The 12,789-nt window shown below is 42.4% G+C and overlaps 1 protein-coding gene across 1 annotated transcript in view; it reads right to left on the reverse strand.

Moving 5' to 3' along the window:
* The window catches only part of LOC122424239 (zinc finger protein 197), a 39,166-nt gene extending 32,652 nt beyond the window's left edge, over nucleotides 1–6,514 (reverse strand). Inside the window, exon 1 of the mRNA XM_043441796.1 lies at nucleotides 6,423–6,514. The gene's annotated coding sequence lies outside the window, so the exon portion shown is untranslated. The remainder of the gene's footprint in view (nucleotides 1–6,422) is intronic.
* Between the last annotated feature and the right edge of the window lie 6,275 nt (nucleotides 6,515–12,789).

Consider the following 12,789-nt stretch of genomic DNA (forward strand, 5'->3'; position numbering starts at 1 on the left):
ACAAGCTAAGGTAAAGATAAGGAAACTTATGGAAAGAGGAAGCTTATGCAAAGCGAGGAACTGACAGGAGCCCGACAGGTGCAGTATCAGAATGAATAATGAGTAGTATAAAAGCCACCCTGGTTTCTTCCTATCTTGTGCTCTGCCCCCAGAATTGGAGCCATCTAACTCATAATATGGTCCCTAGAAAAAAATGCACTGAAATATCTTTAGTTCAGTAGCTCAAATGTCTAATCTTTAGATCAGTTTGGCATTTAGTTCATGCTGACCTATTCCCCTAGCACCAGTGGTATATTGGCTAGAACAAAATAGGTGCTCAAAAATTGTTTTATAAAATAGTAACGAGGATTCCATCTTAGAGTGTGACTAAGATTTTTTGCTCTAGTATAGGTACTAGGTCCCTGTCTACAACCCTCTTCTTAAGCTCTGCTGTGACAGCGTAACACTTTTCTTCCAACATTGAAGTCTAGTCACATCATAGCCTACTGTGCAGGGGCTGGTCTATAACTGGATCCAGGTAAATTGTGCAAGTTCAGTCTGTCTGCTTTTTACCAATCAGTCTATGGGGTGAACCTGAGAGGCTGAACTGGGGAACAGGGTTAATAAAAGCATAGTGGGGAAAACTTCTGATAGGATCTTGCATGGCACAATGGTAAGCTATCTAAAGATGGCAAGAGAGGGACTTTTCTGGCAGTCCAGTGGTTAAGACTCCACAATTCCAACACAGGGGCACGGGTTTGATCCCTGGTCAGGGAACTAAGATTCCACATGCCACAAGCCTCCCTCCCCAACCAGAAAAAAAAAAAAAAAATAGCAAGCGGGTGAGAGCAGAGAGCAGCACAACTGAAAGGGGCTTATATCATGAAACCAATGTCAGGAGGAGCAGGAGGTTTAACGTCAAATTCTGAACATATAGGTAACTCTGTGTGTGTGTGTGTGTTAGTCGCTCAGTCGTGTCCGACTCTTTGCAACCCCATGGACTGTAACCTGTCAGGCTCCTCTGTCCATAGAATTCTCCCAGCAAGAATACTGGAGTGGGTTGCCATTTCCTTCTTCAGGGGATCTTCCCAATCAGGATCTTCCCAGACCAGGGATTGAACCCAGGTCTCTGGCATTGCAGGCAGATGCTTTACCATCTGAGTTGCTAGAGGAATCAATATATAGATAGCTCTGAAAGTGAAAGTGAAGTCGCTCAGTCATGTTAACTCTTTGCGACCCCGTAGACTGTAGCCTACCAGGCTCCTCCATCCATGGGATTCTCCAGGCAAGAATACTGGAGTGGGTTACCATTTCCTTCTCCAGGGGATCTTCCCAACCTAGGGATCGAACCTGGGTCTCCCGCACTGGAGGCAGAGACTTTAACCTCTGAGCAACCAGGGAAGCCTCAAATCTAGAGAAGGTTGAGTCATAAGAGAAAACTGAAAGATGACTCCATGATACTAACACATCAGTAATTCTCCTTTTACTATATTCCTTCTCAGACTTGTCCATACTCATAATGATAGTTGTAAATATACAATATATACAATTTTGCATTCTACTTCTTCTACTTAGTTTTTATAAGTATTTTTCATATTGCTATTAGCTCCCTGGTGGCTCAGATGGTAAAGAATCTGCCTGCAATACAGGACCCAAGTTTGATCCCTGGGTCAGGAAGATCCCCTGGAGAAGGGAATGGCTACCCACTTCAGCATTCTTGTTTGGAGAATTCCATGGACAGAGGAGTCTAGCAGGCTACAATCCATGGGGTCACAAAGAATTGGACATGACTGAGTGACTAACACTTTCACTTCCACGTCATTATAATTTTTTGACTACATAATGCACCACCAATTAAACTCATTACAATTTACCCATAATTTTGCTAGTGTCAGACGTTTCTGTTGTTCCCCGAGGTTTAACTACTATCAATAACGCTATCATGATCACTCTAGACACACAAAGTTTTCTTCTTACTGAAATATATTCCTAGGATAAAAGTTTCATAAGTGAGTTACTGGGTCGGAAGGAATGACACTGTTTTGCAGTACTGCCTATTGATTTTCAAAAAATTTGACCGGGGGCTTCCCTGCCAGTTCAGTGCTTAAAACTCTGCCTTCCATTGAAGGGGGTGCAGGTTCAATCCTTTGTCAGGGAGTTAAGATCCCACATGCCTTGCAGACAAAAAACCAAAACATAAAACAGAAGCAATATTGTAACAAATTCAATAAAGACTTAAAAGTTTGACTAATTTTCATTATCTCATAGCTTTGTGATAAACAGAGTCAGGCTCTCTGCTGAAGGGACATATCCAGTCGTGAGTGCTCAAGGCCAGCAAGAAAAGAACTGTGAAGGCTGGAGTTCACATCTCAGAATTGTATTGGGGCCACTGATACGATACACAGGCACATGTACACAGACTTGTGCACAAGACAAGAAGGGCAGGCACAGAAAATGGTAGGAGACAAGGATACTTGGCAGGAGCCTGAGCACACTCACATCCAGCTGCTTACACCCTCCTAATCAAACAGGAGTCAGCAGGTGGAGGAAGCCAGTGAGAAGTAGTCAGGGGACTGCAAAGCAGAACAGGACAGCTAGTGAAGCTACGTCCAGAGTTCTGAGAAAGTTGATGGTTTTTCTCAGCTTCTTTTCCATTTTTAATCTTCTCTGAAACTTTCTCTTTTCTTCATACATTTCTTAAACTAGTAATTATTGAACACTCTACCATGTACATATCTCTGTTCTGGATCTCACACAGAGCTTTTTAAAAATCACTGTTGCAGAAAAGTGAAACTTTGTATGAATGAATGGATGGATGACTAGGTGGATAAGTTTATCTATTTGCTGTTATGAAGGCCTCCCATTTTGCTGGCAAATTGTCCTCTGCTAAACTGTACTACTGTTTAATTATTTTCCTTTCTACAATATTATTTATGAAAAGTAAGAAAGTGACTTTAGAGGAATGGGGCTTCCCTGATAGCTCAGTTGGTAAAGAACGTGCCTATAATGCAAGAGATCCTGGTTCAATTCCTGGGTCAAGAAGACCCACTGGAGAAGGGATAGGCTACCCACTCCACTATTCTTGGGCTTCTCTTGTGGCTCAGTTGGTAAAGAACCCACCTGCAATGCAGGAGACCTGGGTTCAATCCCTGGGTTGTGAAGATCCCCTGGAGAAGGAAAAGGCTACCCACTCCAGTATTCTGGCCTGGATAATTCCATGGACTGAATAGTACACGGGGTCACAAAGAGTTGGACACGACTAAGCAACTTTCACTTAGAGGAACAGATTTTCGTAATTACTAGAATAAAGTAATTTAGAAATTCAGAATAAGACAGTGCTTTGAAGCCAGCCCCTGGGCACCCCACTTCTAGGCATGGCTGATCCAATATTTCCAAGTTAGCTAGTGCAGTATCTATTTCATCCTTAAAGGCTCTTATGGAAATATATCTTGCAGCCTTCCAGAAAGGTGTGCTCAGGAAAAACATTAGTAGCCAGGTATTTACACAACTCCATATTGAATGCAAAAAAAAAAAGACTGTTACACACTGACTTTATCCCCCCAAAATTCATATGTATAATCCCAAGCCCCCATTGTGTCTATATTTGGAGATGTGACTTCTAAGGGGGTAATTAAGACTACCCCACTATCAGGGTGGGGCCCTGATCCAACAGGATTAATGTGTCCATACAAGAAGACCTACCACTTGCACTTGCACTCCTGGCCCCTCCCTACCACATGTACAAACCGAGGGAAGCCATGTGAGCACACAGCATGAAGGTAGCCATCTACAAGCCAGGAAAAGAGTCCTCACCAGAAACCAAAAATAGTCAGTCCCCTTGATCTTGGACTTCTATCCTCCAGAACTGTGAGAAGATAAATGTCTATTGCTTAAGCCACCCAGTCTGTGGAATTTTGTTATGGCTGCCCAAAAAGACTAATATAAGCATGCAATATCATACCTACATTTAAGGAACTTACAATGGCATAATGGTAATATACTATTAGAACCAATCACAAATTTACAGTGCACCCAATCAGGAGATGAAGGGGGCTAGAAGATGGAGTGAATACTGGGGCTTGCGATGCTTGGGGAAGGGTGCTTTAAAAAGGCAGAAATGGGATGTCCCTGGTGGTCCAGTGATTAAGAATCTGCACTTCCATTGCAGAGGGTATAGGTTTGATCCCTGGTCAGGGAACTAAGATCCCACATGCCACACAGCACAGCCAAAATAAATAAACAAATAAATAAATAAAAATAAAGTTTAAAAAGAAAGGCAGAACTTTGGCTGAACCTGAGGATAAGCAAGAACTGTTTTCTCAAAAGGAATCTGGCACAGGGTTGATGTACTGAAAATAATTGGATAGTTACACTATCCCATAACTTCATGAAGGCAGGGATTTTTATACATTTTGTTCATTATTGTATTCCTAGCACAGTCCCAGGAACACACCAAGCACTTGAAATTTCTGTTGTTCTTGAATGAACAAATGAAGGAATGAAACAATCAAGTTGCCTGAAGTGATACCAGCCAGAACATTGAAATTACAGGGCAAAATACATGGTTACAATCTGACAATCAATGGGAAAAAAGTTCTAAACAGAAGAGTGAAATCTACCCTTAGCTCCCTTTCTATTTCCTACGTTCGTTTTTCTACCTTGCTGTTCTCCTCTCTTGTTACTTTCCTTCTTATTCTCACTTATCAAGAATATAGCTTTTCAAGCAATGCCATTCATTCCCCCTAGTCCCAAACCTCCCTCCACCCCAGCACATTCATGTTTCTCTGTTTCATGAAGTGGAAAACATAAGAAAGAGGCAGTGGGGTATCCCATGAGAAGTAAATTGAGGAAATTAAAAAGAAAGTCTCTAAAACTTGCCACCTAGAAGTAGGGTAATCATACACCCTGGTTTTCCCAGAACAGTCCTGGTTTATACCTGGTATTCCAGCATCATTATTCTTTACTTTTTTTTTTAACAGCATCATTATTAATAGTGCCTCCATTTATTTGGGCTTCCCTCATAGCTCAGTCGGTAAAGAATCTGCCTGCAATGCAGGAGACCTGGGTTCAATTCCTGGGTCGGGAGGATCTCCTGGAGAAGGAAATGGCAATCCACTCCAGTATTCCTGTCCATGGGAAAATCCCATAGACAGAGGAGCCTGGCGGGCTACAGTCCATGGCGTCACAAGAGTCGGACACGACTTAGCGACTAAACCACCAACACCACCATTCATTTACAAAAGTATCCCAATTTAGACAATAAATTTTATATCACCCTAATCAAAGTGAAATTAGTAAAGAAATGCTTTAGGAAGATTAGCCCAGATGGATTAGAGTAGAAACAAATAATGGAGGAAGGAAAATGAGTTGGGAATTTAGGGATGCAGTATGGGTGACCATGAGAGGGCCTGCCACTTTTTCGGTGCTGAATGAATGTTTGCTAAATGAATACACAGATGTCTAAGATAGCAAGACCCTGGTCCAGAATAATGACAGGAGAGAAAATAAGTCCAGCTATTTCCAGGAAACCATATACATTTATCAGACTGGATACAGAGGATGACTAAAGGAAAGAACTCTAGATCATCAGATCCAGATCTGAATATTGAGAATTACAGTATCACTAAGAAAGATGGGAAGGACTTTCCTGGAAGTCCAGTAGTGAAGATTTCGCCTTTCAATGTAGGGGGTGCAGATTCTAACTCTGGTTGGGGAGCTAAGGTCCCAAATGCTTTGGGGCTAAAAATCAGAACATAAACAGAAACAATATTGTAACAAATTCAATAAAGGCTTTAAAAATGGTCCAAGTCAAAAAAAGAAAAAAAAAAAAGATGAGAATGTGGGGAAACACTTTAGACAAGAGGAAGAAAAGAGTATGTCAGGAATACAAACTTGAGAATAAGATACAGAGGACAGAGGAAGTAATGAGAATATATCAGCTTGCTAAAACAGAGGTTCTGGTTAAAGGGCAGGAAGGGAGAAAGAGAATGTACAAGGTCGTGCAGTAAGGAAGCTCAGGGTGGTTCTGGAGGACCTGAGGAAAAGGCAAGACTTATCACTAGAGCAGGGAGCACTAGTTCAAGGTGAGTTTGATCAAAAGAAAACCTAACTAGTTTTCCTCTGCCCAAATAGATGGGAAATTTGCTCAGAAATTCTGGAAGAATTCCGTGACAGTATGGAGATGGGGTGTTGGCTAAAGGAGAACAAGGGACAGATAAGACAATAAGGACAGCACATCACTAGGGGTATCCAGGCAACTGGGCACAAAACTACAACCTTAGGCAACCAGCAAGTGGAATAGGACCAAAGAGGCCCCACAGGTCTTTGACCCACAATGCCTGAGTCTGACAGGTGAGGGTCTTAATCTCAGGAGTACCATTCATTTTAGGCTGTGAGGAATTCACAAAGAGCAAGTTCTATTCCAAGAGAGACAGAGATTTTACCTAGTGAGACTGCATTCCTCTAATTCACCAGGATCATCAGCCTTTCAGGTCCTTTTGAGTCACATGGTCTTTGGTTACTGATTAGCTGCAGTGGAGTGATGAATAAGAGGCAATACCTGAAAATAAATAAATTCAAGAGAAACAGATGAGTGAAATGTAAAAATTTTAAGGAAAAAAAAAAAAAAGAACTAGAAGGAAGTACCTTGATCTCAGAGAGAGAAAGGCCTAGGCCTTACACATAAAACAAAGGCTGAAAAAAAGCTAATAGATTTGACCATATAAAAATTTCTGCACTTAAAAAAATGCCATAATAAATCTGTAATATCGAGTTGCCTTATACTGTAATTCCTTGTAGGTATGTCTGCATCCCTCCTCTTCACATGTACACTTTAAGCTCTAAGCCTACAAAGAAAAGGGCCCATGATATTCATATGTGTATCACACATAGTGCCTGGCACAGAGGGCTCAATAAATGTTTAATTCAAAATACTCAATAAGTTCAGGATGCTAGCCAATTTTATCTGGGTGTACGATGGTGAGAAGTGCACCCCCTACACATGACCACCTCCATCCCTCCTCCACCAGTTCATCCCTTTGGTACTTCATATTCTCTAAATACCTTGACAATATTGACATTCTTGGCAGCTCTGTCTCAACAGAGCCATTCAAGGGCTTAAATTTCCTGAGACTGACTTAGTCTGACTGTTCAGAGATTCTCAGAATGTCAGATTTGGGAGGAAACTTGCCGACCACCTAGTCTCATAAAAATTTTGGGACGGGGCAACTGGAACTTAGAGGAGAGCTAAGACTCAAGTTAAAGTCTCCTGACACCCAAATTGGAGTTCCACTACATCACCATTCCTCCATCCCAAAATTCTACTACTCAGGATCTAGACGGCCTCCTCTCACTTCTGTTTTTCTTCAGAAACGCTCCCTTTCAGCCCTGGTCCCCACATTCTCTGGCAGGTAGGATTCCCATTCCCCAAACTAATTAATACCACAATAAAGATCTCACCTGCCGAAGAAAAGAAAATGGCTCACTTTCACGCCTGTGTACAGTAGCCTCACTCCAAAGGATCTCTGCCCAGCACAGATCTTGCCTCATCTCTTCTTTGGGTTTGGTGAAAAAGTTCCTAGTAGGGTCTTGGATCACTGTAAACACATAGAAATGACTGAGTATTCTAAGACCTCAATTGCAAGCAGACACTCAGGGCAATGTCCCATCCCTGGGTCACTTCCCTTTCTACTGAACTGCGAGCAGTAAGGATGATCATTCCCATTTTAAAGATGAGGAAATGAAGTTCCCAGGGATTGAATGACTTTCTGGAGGTTGTATGTATAGTAAGAGATGTTTTCTGTGTCCGAAAGAAATCCTCATTTCATCATACCACAGTCGCTCCTTTTCAACTGTTCTGTTGATATCATAAGTCTCCATATTCTTCTCTAATGAAAAATAAACTCGAACTGAGAAATTCTCTGAAATCCAACTTTCCAACAAAAGTTTGCAAAAAAGAGATGAGGGAAACTTTGCTCAGTCAAGTGTCTTTAAAGACAGGAAGAAATAAGGCTAAAGCTAGAAGGAATGCTAGAAGGAGAATTTCGTATGATTACCTATCTCTCAGGATAGATAGGACTCAAAAATGGTTTTGTCTTTCCCCCTTCAGATTTCCAGACCGTGCATCTAACCCTTAAAGCTTGTTCCATTTCTTCCATACCAGAATATAGTTCTGCCTTGTACACAACTGTAATCCCCGGATCTAATACACTACTAGTTGGTGCTAAGTATTTGTTGAATGAATGAATGAATGAATAAGTAACCTTGGGCAAGACTGTGCCCTCCTCTCTGGGTCCGTTTTCTCCCAAGGAACACATCAGAGATTATACTGGTGATCTGAATCAAATACGTAGTGTTGGGGAGGCCTTTGGAGCCTGGGCGGGACTCGGACCGCTATTACCAGGTTGGTCCCATGGCTAGCAGCGGGGATGATACAGTTTAGTCTCTACTGTCAGCCCAGTCCAAAGTGAGCAGCGTGGGAGAAGACTCAAGACAAAGGGCCAGCGCCGAACGAGGGGAGCGGGGCCCCACAACGACCCCTTGAACTGCCGCGCCTCCGTCTCCGCAGCTGGCAGCGGTGAAGGAGGCCTGGCCCCGGGCCTGTGTGCCCCTCCCGCTCCCAGAACCGGCCCAAACCCCACACCGTCTGCCACATACCCTTCACCAAAAGCTCCCGACCCGCGTCTTGGAACAAAGCGGAGAAGGAACTACGTCACTGACGCCCCATTAACTCCCACCCTAAACCTCCGGTCTTTCTAGGCATCGGGAGGTTTCTGCACCTCTGTGCCCGAGAGGCTGGAGTCCTCCAGACCCCTCCCCAGCCCACTGATCTGTGAGAGCTCTGGCCCCGCCTCTCGCCCAGTTTTGTCCTATCGTTGGTTGGCAGGGCGAAAGGGCGCAGAGATCCGCCAATATGCAGAGAGCCCTAGAAGAGATGGGGCCTGAGAAAGGGGCTTGGTTAGGGCGGGAAGAGGGACCAATCAACTGGGCTGTCAGGCTGCCTTTCTTGAAGTGAGTCTCCTTGAAGTCACAGCCCGAGCTCTGGCTGCTGAGCAGAAAAGTCATCTTTTCCACACATTCCTCTCTTTTCAGCCTCAAAGCTACCGTGTACCCGCAGCATGTAAGTGTTGAGTGCCTATTATGTCATTGTTCTAGTCTCGCAGATACTGTAGTGAAGAAAATAAAGCTGCCCCATGAAGCTTGACTTCAAGTCAGAGGAGACAATACATAGAACATAGTAGTGAGTCAGGAGAAAGAAAAGGAGAGCGAGAGAAGGGGATAGGTGGCAGTGGGACTATGAAAGGGAAGGCAGAGACAGGAAGTGATCAGTTAAGGCAGTGGCTACCCTGATAGATGAAACATCAGGAATCAAAGGCCTTAAAAAAGGAGGGGGTGCACACTTTGGGCCATAAGGGCTTTGGATATCACAAATAACACAGGAGGGTATGGGGACTGAAAAGTGACACAATCTTACCTTTTCTTCCCTCTTGCCATATGTTCAAAGGTTTATTAGCTATTAGCCATGAAAGCAACCAAGAAACCTGTTTCTGTATGGTCTATGTTTCACTCCATAACATAATACTTTAAAAGTTTGCTCTGGCTGCTCTGTTGAGAACAGTCTAAGGGTGGACAAGAGTAGAAGTAGAGAGCTGAAGAAGCTACTGAAGTATTCCAGATAAGAAATGATGGTGGATGGAGGTGATGAGAAGATACACGTATTTTGAAGACATGTCCAACATGTTTGCTAATGAACTGGATGTTGGTTAAGGATGACTCCATGGTTATTGATCTGAGCAACTAAAATAAGATTGTCTTCTAGAAATAGACTGTAAGAGGAACAGGTTTAGGGAGAGGGATAAAATTATAGTATGGCCTAAATTGTGTTCCCTGCAAATCTGTGTGTTGAAGTCCTTCTAAATCCCAGGACTTCACAATGAGATTTTATTTAGAGACAGAGCCTTTAAACTGATAATAAAGGATAAAAGAGGGCATTGGGGGCACATCCTACTTCAATGCCACTGTGTAAGAGGAGGAAATTAGGACATGAACTAAATGTAAAGATAGGAGATGCCCATCTCTAAGGCCAGGAGAGAGGCTTGAGAAGAAATCAACTCTGCTGACACCTTGATCTCAAACTTTCTACTCCTTAACTGAAAAATCACATTTATGTTGATTAAGCTACCCAGTCTGTGGTACTTCGCTATGGCAGTCCAAGCAGACAAATACACCTGACTTCCTTCAGAAGCAACATACTTAGTGATGACCCACTCATGACTCAAGAGAGAAAAGGGTGTTCCAGAATCTGGAGATTCAGACCAGGTGGCTTGTCGAAGACTGCTTTGCCCTTGGTATTAATTATGGGCCAGGACATGATAACTTCTTGTATGGAGTAGGGAGGTGGAGCATATCTTTAGCTCTGCCCCAATATAAGATACTTCTAACTCTTACTTTATACAGAGTATTGCTCGGAGGCCCCCAACAAGATGTGCAACTTCTCTTAATTCGTGTAGATTTTGGGGAAATTATCCAGCTGTTGCTGATTCTACAGTTCAAATATCCCATATACACACTTTCAATGGAAACCTCAGGGAACCCCAAGAAGAGGTCAATTTAGAGTTCCTCTAATGGTTCTCTTTTGAAAGTCTTTTAAATTACTCCTTCTATCTCATTATTTCAGTGCTCCTTGCTAGGACAAATGTTGACAATGGATAGCATGCACAGCTTAGAGAATACACGTCAGTGGCTTTAATTTTAGCACTACAGCAGCTGCCACGGTCATCTTCTTTATAAATGGCCCCTGTACTAGGGTGCACATCCCTTGAATCCTAGGGGCACCAGCAATGTGGTTCCCCATTGACAGCTTTGGTGTCATCAATTTTTGCTCATCGCGAACACAGCCTGAATAACTAGAGGTTTCAGTAATATCCTTTTTGTGAAATCATACTGACTTGCCAGGGTCACTACAGGTATAGTGTAATTGCATTGTTCTGTCTCCTCCTTCCGTGGGCAGCCACACAGTCTCAAAGATGGGATATAGCCTTTTTCAATCTTACCCAACTGGGAATCAAAGTATAATGCACACATCCTAGTGGATGAGTATTTACCTATGCACCCTGCAGCCCTGAACATGCAGCCACTCCTTATTTAGTCTTAGGAGAATGCATGTTGTTCTGTGGTTACTCTATCCATTCATCTCATTGTATTGAAACTTGTGCGACTGTTGGCTCTGTGCCTCTCCATCCACAATCTATATGGCACAAAGTTGGAAAACTGAATATCTTGTACATACATCATCTATTTACAAGACAATGCAACTGGGACTTGGGGGAGAAGCCTGATATCATAAAATGCCAACTGTATGTACATCTTGAGAAATATTTAAGTCACTGAATTCAGTGACCTGAAAAACATTACATTTTCAGTCAGCTAGAAATTCCTAACCAAGAGTCACTGATCTGAAAAGCATTAGGGACGCCAAATATTTCTTACCGTTTTCATGTAAGGTGTTCCTGTGTCTTAAAAGGGAAAGTGAGCCCATCTTACAGGGCATCCAACTGGGCAAAGTACAACCCATTGGCCTTATGCATATATTAGTGGGAAGACTGTTCTGGTGCAGCAAAGAGTAAATCAGTCTACACTATCTGGGTCAGATACTTGTACCATCAGGTACTTGGAAAAAGCTGATGTCGTAACACCTTCCCATTATCCCCTTTGGACAAGTGTTATATAAAGCCACATCAGGCTAGAACACATCCTAATGTTAGGGGTGGGGGGTTGTTTTTAATTTTCTACACAGAAAGAGCTGCCCTGCGGGTGTTCACAACTTGTCCTTAAACACCTAGAGTATCCTTTGTAGCATTCCAAGAGGTCGACTTAAGAGAAATGTCTTCCAACATGGGACAATACTCAACAACTTGTCAGCACCCAACATCTCTTGACCTTTCCTACTTGTCTTAGAAGCAAAATTACCAGGGTTTGAGATGCAGAATATACCTGTAGAATAATTTTTGTGTAAGAGATAAGAGGGTAAATGTCCAGCTCCTAGTATGTTCACCACCACATCTGATCATCTGAACTATCTCCTGGGCATAAATTTTGTCTGATTTTTAAAAATAAATTATAAGCTCTATCACACTGCTGTTATTCTTTACCTGCACTGTGGACTCATGAATGAAGCAGAGCCCATGTGGAATAACTAAAAGCTTTCAACACTTATTCCAGGAATACTATCTTCCAAAAATGTGTAGCAAGTAATAGAAGCTCTGGATAAATGGTTTCTTGCCCTTTAAAATACAACACAGGTAGACTTTGTGATGTCAAACAAGAACCATAGCCAACGTTTTCCCACACACAGATAAGCAGGTTTCTTGGAAGCATAAAGTCTCTGGTGGATGTTTCATACAACTGAATGTTTTCTCAAACATCTCGGGATACGTTCTTTTCTCAATTTGGAGTTGCCAAGGTAAAATAAAGTCTTAGGGACTAAAGGGTTTTCCGTACTCAGTTCTTTTACAACAAAGCTATTTGCAATAGGTAGTGCATGTGGCAAGAGCCTTCACTGGACTCATATAAAAGCCGAACAAAAAAGAAAAAAGGGGGCTCTGGGTGGAAAGTTTTCAACCAGATTAGTAAAACATTGAGCTGCTCCTTTACTTCTTTACTCCTGCATAGCATACTAGTAATGAAAATTCAGAACTCATCTTCTAGTTCCAGATCTAAACAGATAATTTAATAGCATGCAAATAGCTTATAAAACAATTCAAGGAAAAGTCACTTTCCCTATCTTGGGACAAATATCAGGACTCAAAATCA

This window comes from Cervus canadensis, chromosome 22 (genome assembly GCF_019320065.1).
Source record: "Cervus canadensis isolate Bull #8, Minnesota chromosome 22, ASM1932006v1, whole genome shotgun sequence".
NCBI lineage: Eukaryota > Metazoa > Chordata > Mammalia > Artiodactyla > Cervidae > Cervus > Cervus canadensis.